Raw genomic sequence first — 25,473 nt, 5'->3', positions numbered from 1 at the left:
TTTAAAAAGTTAATTACATTTTCCATATGAATGTTGTAATAAATAACACTGAAGTACCCAATATACACAACAAAAATACAGCATCCAAACAAGTGCCCCCAGAGAGACAGACAGACAGACAGACAGACAGACAGAAATAAATAAATAGATAGATAGATAGATAGATAGATAAATAAATAAATAAAACAGAATAAAGGAAATACAATTGAATACACCTTTTTATTTGCTGTGAAATTTGGTACTTAAGGAAAATAACTGTCAATAAAAGATACTAATTAGATCAATATAAATACATATATGTTGTAAGAATCTGATATGTAAATTTGTAGTGAGACTTTTGGCTTTTTTATATGACTTCAAATAATTTATGATAACTTTGAATCATGTGTGTTCATATCATTTTTGACAACTTCTGCGGCTGAATTAGGATATAGTTACAAACCAAAGAGCACCAAGGATTGCCAGCAGGCATCAGAAGCCTAGAAGAAGCAAGGAAGGATCCTTCCTTAAAGTCTTTAGGGGGAGCATGACCCTGCTAACAACTTGATTTCTGAAATCTAGCCTCCAGAAATGTGAGACAATAAGTTTCTGTTATTTTTAGCCACCATGTTTGTTGTATTTTTTTTTGGCAGCCCTAGGAAACAAATACAGCCATCATTATGAGGTCTGAAAATAAACATAGAATAGTGATTTGGGGGAAAACATACTGCATATTTTGTTAAGCAGTGATTAATTTTACTCTGACAAGTGCAATACTGAGGAAACTGGGAAGATGACACTAATATATATGCTCTGTGTGTGGATGTGTATGTATGCATATGTATTTTGAGAGACAGATTCATGCACTCAGGTCATTCATTCTGACTTTGATTTGACTTGCAAAATGAAAGGATGAATTGTCATGGGTTCATACAGGAAAATTTAATGATTCACTTACTATTTGAATATATAGATATTTGCAAGCCAGTTCTTAACATTTGAAGCTTTGATTTTCAATGCATGCCCAGTGAATAACTTATGGTAGGTCCAAGGTAATATCTTAATACATATCTGTGGACTTATACATATAGTAGTTATTAAAATAATTAAATTATGTTGAGTATTCAAGTGAAATAATATAATCAAGGCAGTTATAGGAAACCCTTCTTGCACAAATTAAGAAAAAAAAAATAAAGCAAAGCTGCCTATTCCACCAAAGTTCAAAGAAAGCACAGTTTACTAAACCATCTCTTAATTTCCCCAATAAAAAACTATGATTTCTCTTTTCTGTACTTTCCAATATCATAATTACACTTATTCAAATGAGAATTGTTCTTGCCCATTGTTATTTGCACATAACACTCTCAATAACCTAGATTACTTCTGTCTCTGGAGTTTAACATTTTATAATTTTTTTAATGTCTATTTATATTTTTGAGAGAGAGAGATTGAGACTGAGAGAGACAAAGCATGAGCAGAGGAGGGGGGAAGAAAGAGAAGGAGACACAGAATCCAAAGTAGGCTTCAGGCTCTCCATTGTCAGCACAGAGCCTGATGCAGGGCTCAAACCCACGAACTCCAACATTATGACCTGAACAGAAGTCCCATGCTTAACCAACTGAACCACCCAGGCACCCCTGGAATTTCACATTTTAAAACCAATTCAAGTCCTCATTAACAATAAATTCACAAAAGTAGATCATTCACAAAAGCAGCTCAATGTGTTATTAACTGAATAAATTATTTTTACAGCCACCTTTAGAATCAATATGTATTCCAGATACTTCTTGTGCCATATACAATACTCCACACTTACCCATGGGCATTATCCTCCAAATCCTCAAATCATGGATAGTACCAAACCCTATGTATACTATGTTTCTTTCTATACATGAAAAAATTTAATTTACAAATTAGGCACAGTAATATATTAGCAACAATAAATAAAATAGAACAATTATAACAATATAGTATAATTAAAGTTATGTGAATGTGGTTTCTCTCTCAAAATATTTTATTATACTGTACTCACCCTTCTTCTCGTGATGACGTGAGATGAAAAATGCTTACCTGATGAGATGAAGTGAAGTGAATAAACAGGGCGTTGTGATGAAACCTCAGGCTATTACTAACCTTTTGATGATAAATCAGAAGTAGGACCATCTGCTTCTGGTCAGTGGTTGACCGCAGGTAGGTGGAACTGTGGAAAGCAAACCCGTGAATAAATGAGGGACTACTGTATGCTCTATAACTTAACAAAATTAAAATGATTAACAATGTGTAATAGGCATCATCAGTATTATTTACTAATTATTTCTAAGTTTAGTCAAAAGAAACATGTGAATGTCTATGTCACAAAATTCACTTAGGATTTCCTACTTTGTCACTTATTAGAAGTGGGTCATGTATCAAAAGTTACACTTTTTTTCAATCCATATGTTTCCTACCTCAAATGAATAACTATGACAACGACTTCAATTACATTTTGTAATATGCAATGTTTTATAAAATATACTTTTCTACCTACATAAACATCCCTTGTATAGCTATTATTTGATATTTGTTACATCATAAACTAGCTGGCTTTTTCTCTTATATTTTATTTTTTGGCTGGTCAATTTGCGCATTGTTTAGTCTTTGTACCCAAAGCATATATATATATTTAATGTAATGTCAGCCAACAACATGGCTATATGTTTTTTGGTTTAGTTTTTTTAATTGCAATGCTGGGAACACAGTGAAGTTTAGAAACTAAAAACAGGGACACCTGGGTAGCTCAGTCAGTTGAGTGTCCAACTCTGGAGTTCTGCTAAGGTCATGGTCCCAGGGTCATGGGATGGAGTCCCGCATCGGGCCTTGTGCTGAGCATGCAGCCTACCCAACACTCTGTCTTTACCACGCTCCCTACCCCTCTCCTCCACTCATGCACTTTCTCTCTCTCTCTCTCTCTCTCTCTCTCTCTCTCTTTGGCTCTCAAAAAAAAAAAAAAAAGAAAAGATTTCTCGTTTTCAAATGATTCCTAGAACTGAGAAATAATATTTATATTTCAGCATCTTGAGCCTACAGATAACAAATACGAATTACAAGTATATTTAACATTCAAAATAATTTGACAGTACTTAGAATACCTACCAATAATTATATGAATCAACTTTTTCTTGCTTTTTGCTTATGTGCATTTAATGTTAATGGGAGCTTTGTAGAATTAGAAGATCTTGTACAGGAAAATATCTCAAGATTTTTCATAAAAGTTTTTATTTTTCGGTCTAATTTGGACCAGCAGATTATCTGACTCGAAAAGCATTATGAAAGTAATGTGACTAATCAGAATTATTAGTTACAAAAGAAAGTTCAATGTTTGCACATCTTCTTTTGGAAAACTACGAGCAAAATTGAGTAAGAGAACGGTTTGTTAGGATTATCTTGATATCAGTAACATATAAATTTATCTTAAGAATTAAGAAGTTATAAAATGTATTCATAAATTTGCCAATCTAAAGAATGCTAGTATAACAGTTCACAATTGCTTACTTAGTTTTCATTAAAAATTAAGATTTCTAGGGTTTAAGAATTCTAATTAATATACATAATTCAAGCTACTGGAAATAATAAGAGAAACAACTCTGCATGCAAAGAAAGTAAAATGTGCTTTTTTGCTAATAAAAGGTAGGAAAAATAAGAATTAATTACTAATTAACAGAGAATTTCCTTAACATTTATTTAACAATGTTATACAGATCAAATCATTTGTTTTCACAATAATGCAGAAATGTGATGGAAAAGACAACCAAGACTATTCTAATTCAGCCACTCATGCATTAATTCACAATATTTTAATACCTTTGCCATTATTAAATGTACTTGATATATAAAGCTTTAGAATGAGATACTTAGGAAATATAAAATGATACATCAGGCTTTCTTCTATTGGTTGGATGTACTTTTTTTTAAATCAAAATTGCTACTGTTATATGTAATCATTTTATATGCATGTAACAATGTAAATAGAAAAATTCAAGTGTCAAGTAGTTTTTCAAGTCAATACGCACACACATATTGAAACAGATTTTGCATATGCAGCTGTTAAACTCCTACCCAAGGGATTATTAATGCATCCTTAGCAGCTGCTACTTCTTTTATTTGAAGAAACTGTGAGAATAAAATTTGACATATTGCAAGTCACATGATCCAACCTAATAAGGCTAACTGAGGCATAAAAATGAGTCACTAATACCCAAATTAGTAGATTATTAAAAGAGATATGAATATGCATGTTGAAATGCCAAATATATTTCCAAGATTTCAAAGACTTAAAATATCCTGAAAGTTGTCAATAAAAAGACATTTTACAATATTAAAAATCCACTTAAAATATTTCATAATGTTGACAATTTTATTTCCATCTAGCTTTTCACTTTGATTTCAAACATATTATATTACATTGTTTAAATATTATGGTAAAATTAGTATAAAATATTCAAAGTTTATTATTTTGAATCCAATTTTTAAAATTCAAGAATATGTAAAAATGTATCTCAAAAGGTTATTTCTAATGTCCATATATTTAATGTGAAGTTAAATTATTTAGTTATAAATAAAATATTTTGTGATTCCCAATTATTTTAAATTGAGTATTAAAATATATAAGCCCTGCAGTCTTTGTGATATTAGCAATAAATGTGAATATAACTTGAATACATAAGCAAACATTTAAAGTTTTTAAGTAATATTAAAAATACTAGGATATTTCAATTGAATAGTGTTAAAAATATCTAGCTTTATTTTCAATTCATAATTATATACTTCAAATACTTTATATGATTTCTGGTTGCTTGTTATAGGAGCAAAATTAATAAATCTCATTGAAATATTTTAGTATATTAGCCATTTTAAAATTTATTTTTGAAGCATTTTTCTTAGGATTTTTTTTCTTTTTGTATCTCACATGGAGTGTATGTCATACTTCCTGCTTTCTTTGTCCTTGGTTACTCATCATTACTAAAGAAAGTAACAAATACTTGCTGACAGATCTCACTATTAATTATAGTTTCCTAATCTCAGTCATCCCTTCACAGATTATTCTGGATGTCTAATGTCATAGCAAATGCTACAGAACATAGTAGCTTAAATGATTTACTATCACAGATGGACAGTACTCTCTTGGGATCTCTCACACACACTGCAGGATAAAGTCACTTGAAGGTCCAATTCAGTCTGATATGCAAGATGCCTATTTCATTGACCTGTCTGGTGCCTGGAACCATGGCAGCTGTCCAAAAACACTATCATTCTCTCTCTGTCTCCCTTACTCCCTCTTACTCTTCTCTCAGTCTCTCCTATACTATTATAATTTCCCAAGAACTTTATTTACATTACTAAGTAATTGTAATTATGAAATATATCAGTAAAATGTCCAATGGATTTTGTTTCAAGCATTATATTTATCATTTCTAAAATTTATATTTCTGCATGGACACTGAGGACAACACTGCTTCCTTACTTATATTTTTAATTAGATTTTTTAACAGTATTTAAAACTTTCTTATGCCATATGTTATGTCAGATATTTCAAAATAGCATTACCTTCATTATTTCAGTTCCATTCAGCCATTTCTAATGTTTACTGACTGTGGATTATTAACATTTTGTATAACTTTTTCTTTCTATTTTTAATTTTTTAATGTTTATTCATTTTTTTAAATTTTTTTTTTCAACGTTTATTTATTTTTGGGACAGAGAGAGACAGAGCATGAACAGGGGAGGGGCAGAGAGAGAGGGAGACACACAATCGGAAACAGGCTCCAGGCTCTGAGCCATCAGCCCAGAGCCTGACGCGGGGCTCGAACTCACGGACTGCGAGATCGTGACCTGGCTGAAGTCGGACGCTTAACCGACTGCACCACCCAGGCGCCCCTGTTTATTCATTTTTGAGAGAGGGTAGGGGCAGAGACAGAGGGAGACACAGAATATGAATTAGGCTCCAGGCTCTGAGCTATCAGCACAGAGCCCATTGCAGGGCTTGAACTCATGGACCACGAGATCATGACTTGATCCAAAGTCAGACGTTTAACTGACTGAGCCACCCCAGGGGTCCCAAATGTTTTTTCTTTCTATTTCTAAAAAAAAATTTATTTATTTATTTATTTATTTATTTATTTATTATTTATTTATGAGAGAGAGAGAGAGAGAGAGAGAGAGAGAGAGAGAGAACCAGCGGGGTAGGTGCAGAGATAGAGGGAGACAGAGGATTGGAAGCAGGCTCTGTGCTGACAGTCCAATGTGGGGCTTGAACCCACGAACCATGAAATCATGACCTGAGCTCAAGTGGACACTTAACTGACTGAGCCACCCAGGTACCCTTAGTTTGTATAACTTTTAATTGAATGAAGGAATGTGTTTTTGACTTAATTTTTACTAAAATGGATTACTTATATATGCAGAAAAATCCTTTTCAAAAAAGACAATCTTAATTAAGGTTTCCTAGGAAGATGTCAGAATAGGGGGATCCTGAGCACACCCTGTCCCACAGATATACCTAGATAACACCCATATCCGTGTCAATAAGTGAGAAAATTACCAAAAGACTGGCAGAACAGGCTCTCCACAACTAAATGGAGAAAAGAGGACATACTGAAAAGGAAAGAAAGGGTGGAGATACAGTCAGGAGCCAAAATGATCCACAAGGCTGTCTATAGGAAAAGGACACCACTGGCACAGGAAAGCAAGAGGAACACACAGCACACCAGGCACCTAGGGAATGGGAGCTCTGCACTGGGAAGACAGATCCCCAAAAGCCTTGGCTTTGAAAACAAGACAGGCTTAACTTCATGAGTTGTTACCATCAGTGAGGGTTAACATTTGGAACTTTGAAAATCAGTGAGCTCAGCTCTGGGAGAGCTGGAGGATAATAGGACTGAGCACCTGTGCCTAAAGAAGCAACATAACAAACAGTCCCTCTGAGATACAGCACAGAAGCAGAAGTTTGAAAAATGCCTGGGATATATCGAAAGGAGATTTATTTACTAATCTGAGAACATGTACTGGAAGGGGAAGGATCTTTAGGAGACTTATTCAAGAACAAAAGGGCTGGCAGGCACCATTTTCCGCCCCAGATGCACAGCCTAAATACACAGGAACTAGCAAAGCTTGAACACTCCATTTGCTTGCTAACAGCATGCCCAACTACCCATGTTCTCCTGTGGATGTTCCCCATGAAACGGGGTTTTAGCAGGAGTTCAACCAAAGCAGCTCCATAGCTTAGCAGTGGGTAAGCAGCCCCAACAAGGCTCCAAAGTGACTCCTGCCCCAGGGAGAAAAGAAGAAAACCACACACACCAGTTTGACTGCAGTCAAAGCAGTGGGCTAGGGGCAGACATTTGTTCTGACTGTAGGTCCTGCACATCCACAAAAGCTTGCCAGAGAACAGCACAGGGAGAGCAAACTGTAGTTGAGTATAGCTACAGCTCTAGCAAAAGCTGACCCAACTGAAACCCAAGGCAGCCACAGATGGGCCCGTTAACAACAGAGGAACAGATTCTGAACACAACAGGAAAAGAGATGCATTGTAGACAACTGGATTGAAGGTAAACGTGACTCAGTCACAAAAATAGGGCCCATGCAATACACATAGGAGATAGCTCTGAAGTGTTAAACAGGGGAAATTGCACTGCAGGGCACTATAGCAACTCTTCCACATAAAGTCACTACTTTCATGAACAGGAGACATAACTAACTTTCCTAACATATAAAAATAGACAGACAAAATGAGGAGACAGTGGAATTTTCCAAAATGAAAGAACAGGATAAATCAGAGACCTAAATGCAATGGAAATAAATAATATGTTGGATAGAGAATTTAAAGGAATGACCATAAAGAACTAAATGGACTTGAGAATAGAGTGGAGGAGCTCAGTGAGACCGTTGATGAAGAGATAGAAAACATAAAAAAAGAACCAATCAGAGATGAAGAACTCAATAAGTAAAATTAAAAGTACATTAGAGGGAGTAAATAGTAGACTAGAAGAAGCAGAAAAACAGATTGGTAACTGGCAGGACAGAGTACTGGAAAGGTATCAAGCTGAAGAGGAGAAAGAAAAAAAGACTAATAAAAAATGAGAATACATTTATGGAGCTCAGGAAAACCATCAAGCATAATAACATTCACACATAGTGATCCCAAAAGAAGAAGAAAGAGAAAGGGGGGGGGGCAGAAAATTTATTTGAAGAAATAATAGATGAAAACTTCCTAATTCTGGGGAAGGAAACAGAAATCCAGATCCAGGAGGCACAGAGAACCCTCATCAAAATCAACTCAAGGAGGTCTACACCAAGACACATTGTAAGTAAAACGGCAAAAAGTAGTGATAAAGAGAGAATTTTAAAAGCAGCAAGAGAAAAGAAAATTATTACATATAGGGAGAAACCCGTAAGGCAATTAAGAAAACCCATAACCGATTTTCAGTAAAAACTTTGCAGGCCATAAGAAAGTGGCATGATATATTCAAAATGCTGAAAACACACACACACATTCACATACACATACACACACACAACTCTGCAACCAAGAATACTCTATCCAAAAAGGTTATCATTCACAATAGAATGAGAGCTAAAGAGCTTCCCAGATAAACAAAAGTTAAAGGAATTCACGACCACTAAAAAAGCCCTACAAGAATTGTTAAAGGGGGTTCTTTGATTAGAAAGGCCATACAAGGAAGAAAAGTAGAAAACAAAAAAGGAGTAAAATTAGGTATATTTATAAAAAATCAGTCAAGAGACTTGCAAAATAAAAGAATGTATAATACCATACCCCTAAAACATGGAGGAGCCAGGGACGAATAAATTGAATGGGTTCTAACTTAAGCAACCATCAACATAAAACAAACTGCTGTAGGCATAGAATGTTATATATAAACTTAATGGTAACCACAAATCAAAACCAGTGATAGATACACAAAAATACAAAGAAAAAGGAATTCAAGTATATCACTAAACAAAGCCCAGCAAACCAGGACAGAAGAGAGCATGAGAAAAAAGAAACAGAGAAGAACTACAAAAACAACCATAAAACAAGTAACAAAATGGCAATAAGTACGTATCTATCAATAATTACACTGAATGTAATTGGACTAAATGCTATAATCAAAACTCATAGGGTGATGCAATGGATAAAAAACAAGACCCATCTATATGCTGCCTACAAAAGACTCATTTCACACACAGATTGAATACAAAGGAATGAAAGGCACTTATTCATGCAAATGGAAGTGAAAAGAAAGCTGAGGTACTAATACATATATCAGATAAAATACGCTTTAAAACAGAGATTATAACAAGAGAAAAACAAGGCACTACATAATCATAAAGGGAACAATGCAATAAGAAGATACAGTAATTGTAAATATTTATGCACACAGCACATAAGTACCCAAATACATAAAGCAACTAAAAACATAAAGGAAATAATTTATTGTAATATTGTAATAGTAGTAAGAGCACCCCACTAGTAATAGCAGTAACACCCACTTATCACAATGGATAAATCATCCAAACAGAAAATAAACAAGAAAACAGTGGCTTGAAAGACACATTGGACCAGATGGATCTAACAGGTATATTCAGAACATTCCATCCTAAAACAGCAGAATACACATTCCTTCCAAGTGCACATGGAATATTCTCCAAAATAAATCACATGTTAGACAAACAAGTCTTAACAAATTAAAAATTATCAAAGTCATACCATGCAACTTTTCTGACCACAATGCTCTGAAACTAGAAATCAACCATAAGAGAAAAATCTAGAAAGAATACAAATACATGGAGGTTAAATAAAATGCTATTAAGCAATGAATGGGTCATCCAAGAAATCAAAGTAATCAGAAAACACACAGAGACAAAGTGCAATGAAAGCACGATAGTCCAACATCTTTGGGATGCAACAAAAGTTTTCTGAAGAGGGAAGTTGATGGCATAGAGGTTTACCTCCAGAAGCATAAACAAACAAACAAATAAACAAACAAATAAATCTAACAGCATCTAAAGGAGCTAGAAAATAACAACAAACAAAACTCAAAAACAGTAGAAGGAAGGAAATAACAAAGGTTAGAGTAGAAATAAACGAAATAGAAACTAAAAAATCAATTGAATAGGACAATGAAACAAGGAGCTTGTCCTCTGAAAGATCAACAAAATTGATAAATTTTAGGAAGACTCATCAAGAAAGAGGAATGGGGTGGGAGGAACAGGGGTATGGAGAGAGAGAGAGAGGAGAGAGCTGAATACATAAAATCAGAGATAAAAGAAAAGAAATAGGGGCACCTGAGTGGGTCAGTCAAATAAGCGTCTGACTCTTGGTTTTGGCTTAGGTGATAAGCTCATGGTTTGTAAGTTCAAACCCCACATCGAAATCCATGCTGACAGCATAGAGCCTTCTAGGGATTCTCTCTCTTCTTCTTGCTCTGCCCCTCCTCTGCTCTCTGTCTCTAAAAATAAATAAAAATAAACAAGTTTTTTTTAATGAGAAGAAATAAGAACCAACAACACAGAAATAAAAGGGTTATAGAGAATATTATGAAAAATTACATTTCGAGAAACTGGACAACCTAGAAGAAATAGAACAATTCCTAGAAACATATATCCTCCCCAAAATGAACCAAGAAAAAACATAAAATTAAAATAGACTGATTACCAGTGGTGAAACTGAATAAGTAATAAAAAAATTCCTGACTCACAAAAGTCTAGGACCACATGGCCTCACAGGTGAATTCTACCAAACATCTGAAGCTTTAATACTGATTCTTCCCAAACTATTCCAAAAAATAGAAAAGTCATTCTATGAGACCAGCAGTACTCAGATACTAAAACTAGATAAAGACACAACAAAAAGAGATAGAGGCCAATATCCTTGATGAACATAGATGCAAAATCCTCAACAAAATTTAGCAAACCAAATCAACAATACATTTAAAAAAATCATTCACTATGATCAACTGGGATTTATTTCGAGAATGCAAAGGTGGTTCAATATTCACAAATCAGGGGCGACTGGGTGGCTCAGTTGGTTGAGTATCCAAGTTAGGCTCAGGTCATGATCTGGCAGCCAGTGGGGGGTTCGGGTCCCGCATCAGGCTCTGTGCTGACAGCTCAGAGCCTGGAGCCTGCTTCAGATTCTCTCTCTCTCTCTCTCTCTCTCTCTCTCTCTCTCTCTCTCTCTCTCAAAGATGAATAAATGTTAATTTTGTTTAATATTAACAAATCAATGTGATATATTACATCAATAAGGAAAGGATAAAAACACATGATCATTTCAATAGATGCATAAGAAGCATTTCACAAAGGATAATATCCATTCATGTTGAAAACCTAAACATGGTAGGTTAGAGGGAACATACCTCAACATAAGAAAGGCCCTATGTGAAAAAACCTATAGCTAGCATCATACTCCATAGTGAAAAACTGAGAGCTTTTTCCCTAAGATGAGGACCAAAACAAGAATATCCACTCTTACCACTTTCATTTACTATAGCACCAGAAGTCCTAGCCACAGTAACCAGACAAGAAAAAGAAATAAGTCATCTAAATTGGTAAGGAATAAGTAAAACTTTCACTATTTGCAGATGACATGATACTATATATAGAAAACCCTATAGACTCCACCAAAAATGTACCAAAGTTCATAAATATATTCAGTAAAGTTTTAGGATACAAAATCAATATACAGAAATTTGTTGCATTTCTATGCACTAATAATGCAATAGCAGAAAGAGAAATTAACAAGTCCATTTCAATCTCACCAAAATAATAAAATACCTAGGAATACACTTAACCAAAGACATAAAAAACCTGTACTCTGAACACTATTATACACTGACGAAAGAAATTGAAGATGACATAAAAAAATAGCAAGATAGTCCATGACCACAGAGTGGGAGAACAAACTTTCACAAAATGACCATACTATGCAAAACATTCTACAGATTTAATGCAATCCCTCTTAAAATACCAACAGTTTAAGACTTAGAATAAATAATCCTAAAATTTGTATGGTACAACACAATACCCAAAATAAAGCAATACTGAAAGAGAAACATAAAACTGGAGATATCACAATCCCATATTTCAAGATATACTACAAATTTGTGGTATTCAAAACAGTATGGTACTGGCAAAAAAACAGACACAGATCAATGGAACAGAAAAAGAGAACCCAGAAATAAACCCATGATTATACAGTCAGTAAATCTATGACAAAGGAGGAAAAAATATGCAATGGAAAAAATACAGTCTCTTCAACAAATGATTTTGGAAAAACCTAGACAACTACATGCAAAAGAATCACACTGGACTACTTTCCCATACCATACACACACACACACACGCACGTACACACACACACACACACACACACACACACACACACACACAATGGATTAAAAACCTAAATATGAGACCTGAAATCATAAAATCCAAAAAGACAGCACAAGCAGAAATTTCTCTGAAATTGGCCATAACAACATTCTTCTAGATATTTCTCCTGAGGCAAGGGAAACAAAAACAAAAACAAAAACAAAAACAAACTATTGGGACTACATAAAAATAGCAATCTTCTGCATAGACAAAGGAAACAATCAACAAAACTAAAAGACAACTTCCTGAATGGGAGAAGACATTTGCAAATGGCATATTCAATATAGAGTCAATATCCAAAATATACAAAAAAGCTGATACAACTACACACACGCACACACACACACACACACACACACACACACACACACACACACAAATAGCCCAATTAAAAAATGGGAAGAAGACATGAACATTTCTCCAAAGAAGACATACTGATGACCAATAGACACATGAAAAGATGCTCAACATCATTCATCATCATCAAAGAAATGTGAATCAAAACCACACTGAGATACCTCACACCTGTCAGAATGGCTAAAATAAAAACAAGAAATAGTAAGTGTTGTTAAGGATGTGGAGAAAAAGGAACTCCCCGGCACTGTTGCTGGGAATGCAAACTGGTGTAGCCACTGTGGAAAATAGAATGCAGATTCCTCAAAAAATTAAAAGCAGAATTACCATATGATCTAGTATTTTCACTACTGAGTATTTTCCCAAAGAATATGCAAATACTAATCCAAAAAAAATATATTCACCTCTATGTTTACTGTAGCATTAGTTACAACAGGCAAATTATGGAAGAAGCTGAAGTGTCCATCAGCAGACTGAATGGATAAGGAAGATGTGATAAATATGTGTGTGTGTGGAATATTACTCAACCATTATTTAGAATAAAGTTTTGCCGTTTGCAACAACAAGGATGGATCTAAAGTGAAATAAGTCAGGTCAGAGAAAGACAAATACCATTCATCTGTGGAAGTTAGAAATAAAACAAAGAAAGAAAAAAGAGACATACAAAAAAAGAATACAGGTTTAACTATAGAGAACAAACTGATGGCTACCAGAAGGCAAGTGAGTTCGGGAATAGATGAAATAGGAAAAGGGATTGAAAGTACACCTATGATCATGAGCACTGAGTAATGCATAGAATTGTTGAATCACTCTTGTACACCTGAAAATTAAAAAAAAAGCCACTTTATTATATTGGAAAAATATATCTAAATAATATAATATCTAAAAAATCTTAGTCAATATTTTCATTAGTAAGTTCTCTTATGCTTTATTTAAAACTAAATATACGTGTTGAAACATTCAAAGCTTTGCCTTTAATATCTGGTACAAAGGAAGGATGTCCCTCTCACCAATCATTTTCCACATTGTACTGCAAAGTCCTTGCTAATGTAATGAGACAAGAAGTGGATTTATTTAAGTGGCTTAAAGATTTCTGCAACAGAGATTTCTTTAATATGTATTTTCATTACTTAATATCTCTCTTATTACTGAATACATTTTTATTGTAAAATTATAAACTGTTTATACATGTACTTGTAAGAATAGCATTTTAGCTCCTCCCATGTATTTTGCAATTAAAGTGCCTATGAACATTTATGTGTGTGTTTTCTATAAACATAAGGTTTCAATTCAATTGGGGTATACACTTTGTATATGATAGATGAATCTTAAGACTAACTTTCTAAGAAACTACCAAACTGTCTTTCAATGTGGATAGTACCATTTTGCACTTCTACCAGCAATAAACGAAGGTTCCAATTTCTTCACATCCTTGCCAGAATTTGATATTGTTGTCCAATTCATTACCACTGGAATCATACCTTCAGTTTTGAAATTTAAAAACAAAAAGCAAAATCCCCAAATATTAAAATTGGAATTTTTAAAGTTTATTTTGAGAGAGAGAGAGAGCACAAGCAGGGGAGACGCATAGAGAGAGGAAGAGAGAAACCCAAGCAGACTGCATGCTGTCAGCATAGAGCCCAACACAGGGCTTGATCTCACAAACCACGAGACCATGACCTGAGCCGAAATCAAGAGTCAGATGCTTAACCAACTGGGCCATGCAGTGGCCCCTGGAATAATATTTAAATTATAAGTTAGGCTCAGTAAAGGATTGTTTTCATCTAGAGTGCTGTATTCTTAAATGACTTTCATCAATATATAAGGCATAATTTTGAAAACACTTTATTCAGCTATTATTGGCATATAAAAAGCTGTTCATATTTAATGTGTACAAGTTGATGGATTGGAAGATTAAGTGTGCACCTGTGAAACCATCACTACAATCCATGTCATAAAAATATCCATCATTTCCAAAAGTTTCCTCCATCGCTCTTCATTATTACTTTTGTGACAAGAACATTTTTTAAAGTTTATTTATTTTGAGAAACAGAGAGCACAAGTGGAGGAAGGGCAGACAGAGGGAGAGAGAGAATCCCAAGCAGGCTCTGCACTGTCAGCACGGAGCCCAATGCAGGGCTCAAACTCACGAACTATGAAATCATGACCTGAGCAGAAATCAAGAGTGAGACACTTAAGTAAGACTGAGCCACCAGGCACCTCTGTGATGAGAACATTTAATACAAAATCCACCTTCTTAGCAAATATTTCAGGATAGCATATAGTATTTTTAATTATAGGCACTATGTTGGACAGTAGATTTTTAAGATTTATTCATTTTGTAACCAGAACTTTAGACCCTTTGCTAATACCTCCCTTGTTTCTCTCTTTCTCCAGTCCCTAGCAAACACAATCCCACTGTTTGCTTCTGATTATTTAGATTCTGCCTATGAGTGGTACCATGTAGTGTTTGTCCTTCTATGTCTGGTCTGTTTCAGTTAGCATAATGTCTTTCAAGTTTATCCATGTCATTATAAATGGCAGGATTTTCTTCTTTTTAAAGATTGCAATATTCCATTGTATGTATATACCACACTCTATCATCTGTCAATGGACATTTATGTTGCTTCCATTTCTTGGCTATTGTTTATAATGCTGCGATGAACATGGGGTGCAGATGTCTGTTCCAGATAGTGATTATGTTCCTTCAGATACACTCAGAAGTTGGATTGCTGGATAACATGGAAGTTCTAATTTTTTGAGAATCCTCCATACTGTTTTCTATAATGGCTGTACTAATTTACATTTGCACCAACAAGGTATGCACAAAGATACTTTTCTACATCCTCACCATCATTGTGTTATTTTTTGATAGCCATCCTAATATGTGCGAGGTGATATCTCATTGTGGTTTTTACTTTTCCCTAATAATTAGTTATTTTAAGCACCTTTACATAAACTTGTTGACCATTTTTATGTCTTCTATGGAGCAATGTTTATTTAGTTCCTATGCCCATTTTCAACTTTTTATTGAGTTGTAGGAATTCTTTTTATATTTTTAATATTAAACCCTTACCAGATATACAGATTTCAAGTATTTTCTACTATTCCATAGGTTGCCTTTCTAATTTCTTGATTGTTTCTTTGGCTGTGCAAAAGCTTTTTGGTTTGATGTAATTCTACTTGTCTATTTTTACCTATGTTACTTGTGATTTTGATGTCATATCAATGAAAACATAGTCCAAGACAATGTCAAGAAATTTTTCCCTAGATTTTTGTCTAGGATTTTTATGCACGCATGTCTTGGTTTTCTTATGAATGGTGTAAGATAAAGCCTAATTCCATTCTTCTGCCTATAAAAGTTCAGTTTTCCCAGCTTCTATTTATTAAAGAGACAATTCCATTGTGTATTATTGACACCCCTTTCAAAAATCAATTTATTATGGGCTTATTTCTGGGATCTTTATTTTGTTCCACTGGTCAATATATCTGTTTTTTATGACAATCCCATACTCTTCTGGTTTCTCTAGCTTTGTAATATATTTTAAAATCAAGAGCTATGAGGATTCCAGCTTTGCTTTTCTTGCTTAAAATTTCTTTGACCGGGAGCCCAGGTGGCTCAGTCGGTTAAGTATCTGACCCTTGATTTGAGCTCAGGTCATGATCTTAGGGTTTGTGAAACTGGGTCCCATGTCGGGCTCTGTGCTGACAGTGCAGAGCCTGTTTGGGATTCTCTTTCTGCCTCTCTCCCACTCACATACATGTATGCTCTCCCTCTCTCTCTCAAAATAAATAAATAAACATTTAAAAAATAAAAATTAAAAAGTTGCTTTGGCTATTCTGGGTTTCTTGCATTTCTGTATGAATTTTAGGATTTTTTTTCCTATTTCTGTAAAAAAACAAAAGTACCACTGGGATAGTAGAGACTGTAGTGAATCTGTAGATCACTTTGCATGGTGTGGACATTGTAACAATATTAATTTCCCAATACATGAACGTGGGACTTTTTCCATTTATTTGCATCTGCTTCAGTTTCCTTTATCAGTGTTTCATAGTTTTCAATGTATAAGTCTTTCACCTCCTTGGTTAAATTTATTCCTAAGTATTTTATTGTTTTTGATGCTATTTTTAAACTGATTTTTTTTTCTTAATTTCCTTTTAGGATGGTTTGTTGTTAGTGCATAGAAATACACCTGATCTTTATAGATTTATATGTCCTACAACTTTATTGAATTAGTTTATTAATTATAATAGGTGTGTGTTTGTGTGTGTGTGTGTGTGTGTGTGTGTGTGTGTGCACATGCACATGAGTGTGGAGTTTTTAGGATTTTCTGCATATAAGATCATACCATCTGCAAACAGAGATAATTGTACTTCCTCCTTACTGGCTTAGATGCCTTTTATTTATCTTTCTTACATAATTGCTCTACTTAGCACTTCCACTATTACCTTGAATAGAAGCCATAAGAGTGGGTATCCTTCACTTGTTCCTAATCTTAAACATAAAGCTTTTAGATTTTCACCACTAAGCATGAGGTTAACTGTGGGTTAGTCATACCTGGCCTTTATTATGTTGAGATAGATTCTTTCTATACCTAGTTTGTAAATAATTTTAGTATGAAAGGATGTTGATTTCAAATGCATTTTTATATCCATTGAGATGAGCATGTGATTTTTATATTTAGCTCTATTAATGTAGTATGTCACATTGTTTGATTTGCATGTATTCAACCATCATTGCATCCAAGGGATGATTGGTCATGAAACTTTTAATGTGCTAAGGAATTCGTTTTGCTAATATTTTATTGACTTTTATCCATGTTAACCAGGGATATTGATTTATAGTTTTAATTTGTTGGCACAGTATGGCTTTGATATCAAGGTGATGCTGGCCTTATAAAATAAGTTAAGAAGTGTTCTTTCTATGTTTAGAAGAGTTTAAAAAGAATTGGTATTAATTTCTCATTCAATGCTCAGTAAAATTGTAAAGCCATCTAATCCATGATTTTTTCTTTTTTGGGAATTATTTGAAGACTGATTCAATATCATTACTCATTATTGGTCTGTTCCAGTGTTCTACTTTCTCATCAATCAGTGTTGGTTAGTTGGACATTTTTAGGAACTTATTTATTCTAGGCTGTTCAAGTTACTGGCATACAACTGTTCATAATAATCTTTTACAATTTTTAAATTTTTGTAACATTGTAATGTCTCTTCTTCCATTTTTAAATTTTATTCTGAGTATTTGTCTTAGTCTAGCTAAATGTTTATTAATTTTGATTATATTTTGAAATAACCAATTTGATTATAATGTGTCTTAGTATAGACTTCACTTATTTATAATATATTTATTTTTATTTTTGTAATGTTTATTTATTTATTTTTGAGAGGAAGAGAGAGCAAGCAGGGGAGGGGCAGAGATAGAGGGAGACAGAATCCCAAGCAGGTCTGTGCTGTCAGCGCAGAGCCCAATGCAGGGCTTGAGCTCATGAACTGTGAGATCATGACCTGAGCCGAAACCAAGATTCGGACATTTAACCGACTGAGCAGCCAAGGTGCTCCAGATTTATCATATTTTTATTAATTTGGGATTCATGAATCTGGTTGTCCATTTCTGTCCCCTAATTTGTGAAGTTGTTGGTCATTTTCTTTAAATAAGCTTTCTGTGCCTATCTCTTCCTTTTTTCCTTCTTGGACTCTTGTAATGAATGTGTTGGTCCATTCAATGACTACCTAAAAGTTCTGTAGCCTTCTTCCCTCTTTTTTCAAGTTTTTTTTTTTCTTTTTCTGTTTCTCCAACTGGGTAATTTCAGACAACTCCTCTTTGAGTTTGCTGATCCCTCAGCTTTATCAAAAGTTTGCTGTTGAAACTTTTTAGTGATTTTTTAAAAAAATTTCAGTCCTTGTATTTCAGGTCTAGAATTTGTTTAGTTCTCTTTGTTAAACTTTTCATTTTATCTATGTATTGTTCTCCTGATTTTGTTTAGATGCCTAAATGTGTTTTTTTGGTATCTCACTGGATTTCATGTGATTATTTTGAATTATTCGCTGAGAAGTTCATAGCTCTCCATTTCCTTTATGAATAGTTACTGGAGCTTATTTTGTTGCTGTCATGATTTCATGTTTCCCTGATTCTTCATGTTCCTCATGGTCCTGCATTGTGATCCTGGACTTGAAGTAGTTGCCTCTTCTAGTCTTTACAGACAGACTTCATCAAAGAAAGCTTTTCACCAATCTAGTTAGAGACTCTGGAGAAGTTTGTTTCCTGGGTCTGCTGACAGATGACATGGTGCTGGGTCTCCTGGTACACAGGCTTGGTGCCATGTTCTACGGCCTGCTGCTGGAATTATTATTATTATTATTTCAATTTTGGTTCTTGCTTAGTAAAATGGGCTAAGACTTTCCTTTGGGAATTTTTTTTTTAATTTCGACTTTAAACATTGCCAAATAATAAAGATTTACCTACAAATATTCCAGAGACTTTAATTGTGCAGAATTTTTGTTTACTATTAATTAATATATATTTTCTATGACTTAATTTTTTTAAGTTTAGTTGTAAAATATATTTCTTGATTAACAGGAAAAGTATGGATATCACAATTACTCACACTGAAAAACTATATTCCAAAATCTAAGATGTAAGGGAATAAATTTTCTCTAAGTAGCAATTCACTTATAGAAAATTCTCTCTCATCCTGTAACTTTGCAGGCTTCTATACTGTGTCTGAACAAAATGCAATTCTACATGTTTCATTGCTCAAATAATTAAATATAATAAAAATGTATATTTTCAAATTTAGACAACTTCCTCTTTTTTAAATGTTTATTTTGAGAGAGAAAGAGAGAGAGAGAGAGAGAGAGAGAGAGAGAGAGAGAGAGAGAGAGCATGAACAAGGGAGGAGTATAGAGATAGGGAGACACAGAATCAGAATCAGGCTCCAGACCCCGGGCTGTCAGCACAGAGCCCGACACAGGGCTCGAACTCACAAACCAAGAAATCATGACCTAAGTCAGAGCACTGAACCAACTGAGCTACCCAGGAACCCCTCTAAGTGTTTCTTTAAGAAAAAAAGAAAAAAAAAAAGAAAAGTTTTCAAGGTAATTAATTTATTTACACATGATGAATTATTACAATATAGTTCACTGTGTTAGAGCATATTTGATTTATGATAAGTAATTTCATGTTTTGTTAGTTAGTTATTTGTCTTGATATTCAATTGGAAATGCTAAATAGTGATAAAGTCATCCTATATAAAATAAAATGTAGTATTTTGTAGTAGAAAGAAAATTTTAAAATTATAATGTGATTAAAAACTGAGATAGGAACCAAAGTTGGAGCGGTTAGTGCTAAAACGACATTTGTTCTTTTAACACTGGCAAGGTCATTCTTAGATAGCAAATAAACAGGCACAGCAGGAGATACCTACAAAGACATAATATCTTGAAATCAGATTGATGTCAGCTACTCTTGATCACCCGCAGGCACCTCAATTACCTAGAATTACTATCCCAATTAAGCACCTGTCTTTACAGTTGAGTGTTATCAGGTTCAATTTGATAAGATGGGAAAGTCCCAATTAAAAGGACTCCCTAATTAAGCATGCTTTATGTAGAATAGACTGATTACTCCAAAAATATACTTTTCTGTACTAGTTCAATAACATTTTATCCATTACATACACATCTATTATCTATTACATACCTATATATTATCGATCTAGATATCTATATCTATATATTTCCATTTAAGTAGTTATGCAATGTTTTTATGATAAATATCTTGCAACAGTAAAAGGAAAAAATGACACTTGTCAGAAATGGTTCCAATATGGCAAAATTCTTCTCTCTTACAAGTAAGCTATAAGCAGTATATGTAAGACTCCATTCCCTAATATTTTTTTTTGTTTTGCTTATTTTGGACTTTCCATACCACACTTTAATTTGCATTTACATTCAAAACTCCTAAAAATCATAGATATTCATTATATTTTGTGTGATCTCTATGAAGCTAATGTAATATCGTTCATCTAGCACATGTTTCACTCCTGTTATAATTTACAACTTAATTAGAACTCATTAGATAAATTGGTAGAACTGTGACTTTGAAACTGAAATCCCTACAGTTCCAATTATTCAAACGTGCATGCACTGCTAACTAGAGTGAGATGTGTCATTAGGAAGAAATGAAATTATATGAAGACTTATCTCTAGGCTTCTAACCCATATTGTATGAAGAGAAATATACTTACAGAATGATTTTTTTAATTTAATGAGTTTTGGAAGAAAGGTTCAGAAGAAATGAATGTAAATATATTACATATTATTGCTGCATAACAAATCTCTTTAAAACATGCTGGCTTACAGGCGACTATAGATGCTGGAGAGGATGTGGACAAGCAGGAACCCTCTTGCACTGTTGGTGGGAATGCAAAGTGGTGCAGCTGCTCTGGAAAATAGTGTGGAGGTTCCTCAAAAAATTAAAAATAGGTCTACCCTACGACCCAGCAATAGCACTGCTTGGAATTGACCCAAGGGATATAGGAGTGCTGATGCACAGGGGCACTTGTACCCCAATGGTTATAGCACTTTCAACAATAGCCAAATTATGGAAAGAGCCTAAATGTCCACCAACTGACGAATGGATAAAGAAGATGTGGTTTATATATACAATGGAATACTATTTGGCAATGAGAAAGAATGAAATCTGGCCATTTGTAGCAATGTGGATGGAACTGGAGAGTGTTATGCTAAGTGAAATAAGTAAGGCAGAGAAAGACAGATACCATATGTTTTCACTCATATGTGGATCCTGAGAAACTTAACAGAAGACCATGGGGGAGCAGAAGGGGGAAAAAAGAAGTTATAGAGAGGGAAGGAGGCAAACCATAAGAGACTCCTAAATATTGAGAACAAACTGAGGGTTGATGGGGAGTGGGGGGAAGGGGAAAGTGGGTGATGGGCATTGAGGAGGGCACCTGTTGGGATGAGCACTAGGCGCTGTATGGAAACCAATTTGACAATAAATTTCATATTAAAAAAACAAGAAAGAAAAAAGGAGAAAAAGAAAAAAAAGACGTCCATAATGTGAGCCAAATCTTTTTAAAAAATCTGTTGGAGAATCATCTTATTTGGATAAGACATTCAGACTCCTCGTGGACATATTGATAGATTCAATAATCATGGAGATTATTGAAGGGGTTTGAACATTCATTGATTCATGAAATTTATCTCAATAATTCTTAGTAATTAAGTATTGCTGATGAATAATGAAATGACTTTTTAAACACATTTGGTGCGGGGTGCTTGGGTGGCTCAATTGGTTAAACGTCCAACTCTTGATTTCAGCGCAGGTCATGATCTCATGGTTTCTGAGATCAATCCCCATGTTGGGCTCTGTGCTGACAGCATGAAGCCGGGTTGGGATTCTCTCTCTCCCTCTCTCTCTGCCCCTCCCAGCTCTCTTTCACAAAATAAATAAACATTAATTAAAAAAAAACATGCTGGCTTGAAATACCAAGAATTGCTGATTGTCTTATATAGTTTCTGTGGGTTGAGTACTTTACTGTTGGTTGACTAGAAAGTTCTGGTTAGAGGTCTCCATGGAATTACAGTAGATATCGGTTGGATTGCATTCTTTTTAAGGAATATATGCATCTGAAGAATTAATTCACAGAAGTCACCCAGAAATAACTTCACCTACTTGGCAAGGTGGTGCTGGCAGTTTGCTAGGAGATTTATTTCCTCTCAGTGTGAACATCTTTATGGGCTACTTGAGTGTCATCTCAGCATGGAAGCAAGCCCCCACCAGAGCAAGGGATTCCAGCAACCAAATCTCTTTCATATTACATCAGTCACACAGGACAATCAGCCCTGGTGCAGTGTAGGAGACTACACAATGTCATTATCATGAGGCAATCATTATTGGGACCATCATGGAGGCTGGCTAACTTGATAGCTTAGTGCTTGCTGGCAGAAATTCTTTTGTCAGATTTTTATGATTCCACTTTTAATTCTGATATTGATTGTGTGACTTTTGGAAACACACTTGACTTCTATTTCTGAATGTCTCTATATTCAAAATAGAAATTACAATATTATTTACTTTATAATATCTATGAGAATTAAATGAGCTAACATTTGAAAAGTATTGTTAAAAGAGTTAGGGATACAGTAGGTTTCTATTCATAATTGTTATTTCTATTTTTACTTTTACAGTAATATCACAAAGTAAGCAATTTTATGTGTGTTTTAGAGACTAAAGCATATGACTTCCTGGAGATCTTATATTCATATACTTTTGGCTGACATAATTAAAAACAACTCTAAAAAAAGTATTTGGCTAAAATTAGCAACTCAGGAAGCAACAGATAGATGTTGGCTGGATGCAGAGAAATTGGAACCCTCTTACACAATTGGCGGGAATACAAACTGGTGTAGCCACGCTGGAAAACAGTGTGGAGGTTCCTCAGAAAGTTAAAGGTAAAACTCCCTTATGACCCAGCAATTGCACTACTAGGTATTTATCCAAAGGATACAAAAATACTGATTTGAAAGGGCACATGCACCCCAAGGTTTATAGTAGCACTATCAACAATAGCCAAATTATGGAAAGAATCCAAATGTCCACCAAATGATGAATGGATAATGAAGAGGTGTGTATATATATATATATATATATATATATATATATATATATATACACACATATGTATACCACACACACACACACACACACACAAATATATATACACACACATACATACACACATACAATGGAAAACTATTCAGCTGTTAAAAAGAATAAAACTTCGCCATATGGAACAACATGGATGGAGCTGGAGTCTATTATGCTAAGTGAAATAAGTTGACCCACAATGTCACATTAGTTTCATGTGTACAACAGTGATTCAACTTCTCTTTATCTTAAGTTATGCTCACCACCATCAACATAATTTCTGATTGAGTGAAGGAGCTAGCAAATATATATTCCATGATGAATAAAATTTAAAAAATAGTGAAATGAAAGACCTAATGAGGAGATGTATGTTTATAGATGGACAAAGTACATATGAAAATTAAAATTCACAATATTATCTCTAACAGCCTTGCATATTGGGCAAAAAGATAAAGACTGTATTTAGGAAAATTATTATGGAAATTATTATTAATAGGAAAATATAATAATTATAATAATTATAATTATACAATTAATATTATATTTTATTACCAGCATATGAATTGCCACCCTTTGGCTATGAGATACACTTTTATCATAAACCAGATTTGTGAATTGATTAAAATATTTAAAAACACCTGAGAATGAAAATATAAAATCAATGATTAAAAACGAAACAAAAACTAAAGCATAAGTTTGTAGTTAAGTTTAATTCTCAGTTTTGAATTTGAGGTGAGGAGAGAGGGAATGTCAGAATTTAAATTAATTTCTTGGCTATGCCTGAGATCACTTCCTGACAAAATGAAAATAGGCTATGAACTAAAAATAGTTTCTATAGTCTATGCTAAATGTAGATGCCTGCCAAGAATAAGAATGTTAAATGAAATACTTCTTGAAATAGGACCTACTGTCATCACTCTCCTTTGCTATTAATTTTAATTTCCTTAAAAGGTGAATTACCTTTGCAAGAATCTTATATTTTCATAAATATCACTAGCAATCAGAAAAATTTACAAAAAGTATAATAAGCCAATATAAAAGTATAACTCATAAAAATGTATGGGAGTATTTAAAACAGAAACACTGAATGAGAATAAAATATGCATGCATTTGAAATTTCATAAGTTAGTAGTTCCAGTGACTCCAGTAAAATTGAATTCCTTGCTCCAACCATAATCAACAATCTTTTTACATCAAACAATTTTGTATCTTAATGTCTCAGAATGAGGGAATATATTTTTTATGAACTGTACTCACCCTCTGTAAACTGAACACTTTAAAGATAAAATGGTTGTGAGGCAGTTGGATGGTTCAGTCATTAAGCGACTGACTTTGGCTCAGGTCATGATATTGAGGTTCAGGAGGTTCCAGCTCCACTTCAGGCTCTGTGCTGACAGCTCAGAGCCTGGAGCCTGCTTCAGATTCTGTGTCTCCCTTCCTCTCTGTCCCTCCCCTGCTCACACTCTGTCTCTCTCAAAAATAAAATAAATATTAAAATAATTAAAAATAAATAATAAAGATAAAATGGTGCAAATGTACCAAGAGTTCTTTCCAAATAATTGAAAGGAACCCCAAAGAACAATAGTAACAATAACACATGCATGCGCGCACACACACACATAAACACAATCTACCTATCTGTACTTCCTCCTGTTTTGTAGACTGGTTTATGCTTCAAACAGCTGAGCAATATAAAAAAGTGGTTTCAATAAGTACCATGTTCTTCCAAAAATACATTATAACCATGTAAAATTCAATTTGCCTTTCTATTTTCTCAAACTCCCCCACAACACACACACTGTTTTTCAATATGCATCTAGGTTTCTAATCATCAAACCTGGTGTTTTCTAACACTAAGGCTTTACCTAGAACAGACCTTCATTCATAGATGTTAATAAGTATTTATAGAAGGAATAGATGTTGGGCTTGAGAAAGGAATAGTCCAATTGACATTGATGTCTTAAATCATGAAAAAGTATAGTGCATGACTAGCATATTAGTGCATATGAAATTTTCTAATATGTACATTTAATAATGCTTCCTCTAATATAAAGATA

At 34.0% G+C, this 25,473-nt stretch overlaps 1 long non-coding RNA gene across 1 annotated transcript in view; it reads right to left on the bottom strand.

The window, feature by feature from the left end:
- Positions 1–1,528: 1,528 nt before the first annotated feature.
- The window catches only part of LOC123384629, a 269,572-nt gene continuing 245,627 nt past the window's right edge, over positions 1,529–25,473 (bottom strand). Inside the window, exon 3 of the long non-coding RNA XR_006596014.1 lies at positions 1,529–2,179. This is a non-coding gene — a long non-coding RNA (uncharacterized LOC123384629). The remainder of the gene's footprint in view (positions 2,180–25,473) is intronic.

The sequence above is a fragment of the Felis catus genome, chromosome A1 (assembly GCF_018350175.1).
Source record: "Felis catus isolate Fca126 chromosome A1, F.catus_Fca126_mat1.0, whole genome shotgun sequence".
NCBI lineage: Eukaryota > Metazoa > Chordata > Mammalia > Carnivora > Felidae > Felis > Felis catus.
Note: the sequence above shows the minus strand (reverse complement) of the source record. Positions and strands in the feature narration are given on the sequence as shown.